Raw genomic sequence first — 3,146 nt, 5'->3', positions numbered from 1 at the left:
TACCATTCCTCCCCCTCTAGGTGATATCCCAAGAGCCCTCTCATTGGTTCTCCCTTAAGCCTTCACTAATCAAAAAGGCCCAAGGAGAGTCCATATTTTTTCTAATGTTCTAAATTTTTGAAAGAACTTCATCCTTCTTCCAGAGAGGATAATATACCCACACTTTCTTTAAGAAGTCATCAATGAATGTAACAAAGTATAATGAACCTCCCATGGATATGTTAGGCGTAGGTCCAAACACATCACTATGCACTAACTTTAATGGCTCACGTTTCTGAGTGCTTCCCCTTTTGTGTGGTGAATGTGTTTGTTTACCATAAAGACAATGCTCACAAACTGAAAATTTTAAAAAATTGAAGCCAGGAACATACCTTGAAAACGAGACAATATTTTCATTCCCTTTTGAGACATATGTCCTAACTGGGGATGCCACAAAGAAACTCTTGGCTACTTGGTTACACAAAATTACATGGTTTTTAACATTGGATACATGTAGCATGTACAAAGTTCTAGACTTTGAACCATGTGCTACCACTAAAGAATCTTTGGTGATCTTCCACGAACTATCACCAAATGTGTAGTAATATCCTGCATCATCTAATTGTCCTATACTAATCAAGCTTTTGGTAAGCTTCGGCACATGTCTCACATTCTTGAGCCTGAGTGGAAAACCATTTTGAAATTTTAGTTGGACATCACCGACACCAACTAGGTTTCAAGCAAAATCATTGCCAAGACGAACACGACCTTTACCGGCTCCATCATATGCACTGAACCACTGTGAGGAGTCACATGAAATGATGCACTTGATTCAAGAACCCAATCCCATAAAGCATAGTCATCAATGGCAACCAAAAGTGTTGAATCCATGGCAGATGTGAGATAAATGTCTCCATCATAATCTTCAACAGAAACATTGTTGATATCTTCAATCTTTATACTACCTTCTTTAGTCTTGCCTTCTCCTGCTTCTTCTCTTGTTTCCACTTTTGACAGTCTTTCTTCATATGAACCTTTTTGTGACAATGATAGTGAGGCGGTCCGGGGTGGGCAACAAGAAGAGCAACCTCTAGACACCCTTCAAGGCTCCCGTGCTGCTCAATGGGGTTGGGGCACAACACAACACAAACCAAAACAACAAACCCACAGCCAAATCCCAACTACACAAGGGGCACCACCTAGTTTAAGAGCGAACTAGGACGCAAAAGAGGAGAATCGTTAGAGCAACCCACAAACAAGCAAGGAATTTACACTAACCCTAACACCAATGGAACACTCTCACACACTAAAACACGAGAGAGAGAGAGAGAGAGAGAGAGAGAGAGAGAGAGAGAGAGAGAGAGATAGTGCTCGGGCTGCTTTGAAACGTATCGGCAATGATCAAGCAAACACAACTATATATTTAAGAAAGAGAGAGAAAGGGGGAGGGGGTGCTTGTTGCAGTAATACCTTCTTACAAATCTGTCATGACAAATCAAAGTGAAATTAGTATTTGTTCAACATAGCTTGCATAAATTTCACCACAACACATCACAAGAAAAGCCACCCCAATCATTGTCTTAAAGCCAGGGGAGTCCTCTCCACCCTGTCGCCCTCTTACAGTATGTGGGATTTATGGCTAGATCGATGACAACACCAGAGACAAGCTATCAAGAACTTAACAAAAAACACCAAGACACTTACGCATCATTGTTGTCCATTACTTCACGTTGGAAGGGAGACAAAGTATCCAAGCTTAGTCCAAATCCACTCTCCTTGATTCAGCAAATGTTGGGCTTACACTAGTAGGAGAAATGATAGATTTCCTACTCTCAATTGAATGATCACTCTCTCTCTTACAATGGCATAGAGTTCCCTTGCTAATCCCCTATTACAACACATGCACATGCATAAGACAATGAGCTTCCACTCAAGAGCTCCTTCTAGAGAGGTTGAGCTTGGCTTCTCAAGCTATAGCATAGTGCTCTTGCTTATGGCTCGCCCCTTTTGTGCTAGCTACACCCTCCTTTTATAGCAATTTTGAAGGCTAGGGTTACTCCTCTAACCATGGTTGGGTTAGATTTTCAGCAATTTATCTAATTTCTTTTGCTTGGAATTATCAAGAATTTGGTGGGGAAAGAGAGAGGAGAGAAATGGAGGTGATAGGACTTTTCATAGTGGGTTAGTGTTAGTAGAGTTAGTATTAATTTACAAATGGAATTGGATATTTACAATGGGAGTATCCATGTAGGATACAAATAAGGAAGAAAAACTCTTAAGAGGTAAGAAAAGGTGGATTTCTTACAAGGTTGATGCTCCAAGTGTCTTGAGTAGGGCCAATTTTGACGCTTGTTGACGGTCCACTAGCTTTGACGGTATATTTTTCTCCACTCTTGACCTTCCTTGAGAGACAAGGTAATTGAAGCTGAGTAATCAACCACCATGATGCTGTCTTTTAAGAGAAGAAGCTGAATTTTGTGGTTTTTTTGATAGATATGGGTAAATTGGAGGAGAAAAAACGAGACTAGGTGGTCAATTTTGGAATGGAATTTTGTGTGGGAGGTATGAGTTCACCATGGTTTCTCTTATTCTTCAAGGTTGAGGAGAATGTGAGTAGGGTGCAGAGAGGAGTGGTGAGAGAGGTGGGGATGATTAGTGGAGAAGTGTGTGTGAAAGAGGAAAATGATAAAGTGGAAGAGAGAGTGTGGCTGCATAGCATGGGAAAACTGGGGTCCAGTAATAAAATCATAGCTCACAGCTCGTAGCTCAAAAAAATATGAAAAACTTTGAGGCAAAAGTTCAGCCCACGAGCTACAACTTTTGTTTGTATCACCTTTTCAAATTCAAAGAGCAAGTGAACTTTAAAAATTCAGCAAAACCGACCGTTTTTTTCCACTGCACAAGGTCCTTGTGGGGTCCTTCTTTGGATGATTCTTTTGAATACCTCCAAGAGTGAGCCCTCCATAGTGCATGTATGCATGCCACCTACCCTTGACCTTATTTGGTAGGTCTATAATTGAAGATATTGTTGAGATCATGATATAAGTGAATAGTACAACTAAGAAAATCAAATATTGAGGGATCTAAAAAATATGTACATGTCAAATATAAATAATATAAGTGGAAAAAATATAAAGGGGTCAAAAGAAATCTCTCTCATTATGAGG

The sequence above is a fragment of the Adiantum capillus-veneris genome, chromosome 6 (assembly GCF_014529385.1).
Source record: "Adiantum capillus-veneris isolate H3 chromosome 6, ASM1452938v2, whole genome shotgun sequence".
In the NCBI taxonomy this organism is placed as follows: Eukaryota; Viridiplantae; Streptophyta; class Polypodiopsida; order Polypodiales; family Pteridaceae; genus Adiantum; species Adiantum capillus-veneris.
This window is presented reverse-complemented; position numbering follows the sequence as displayed.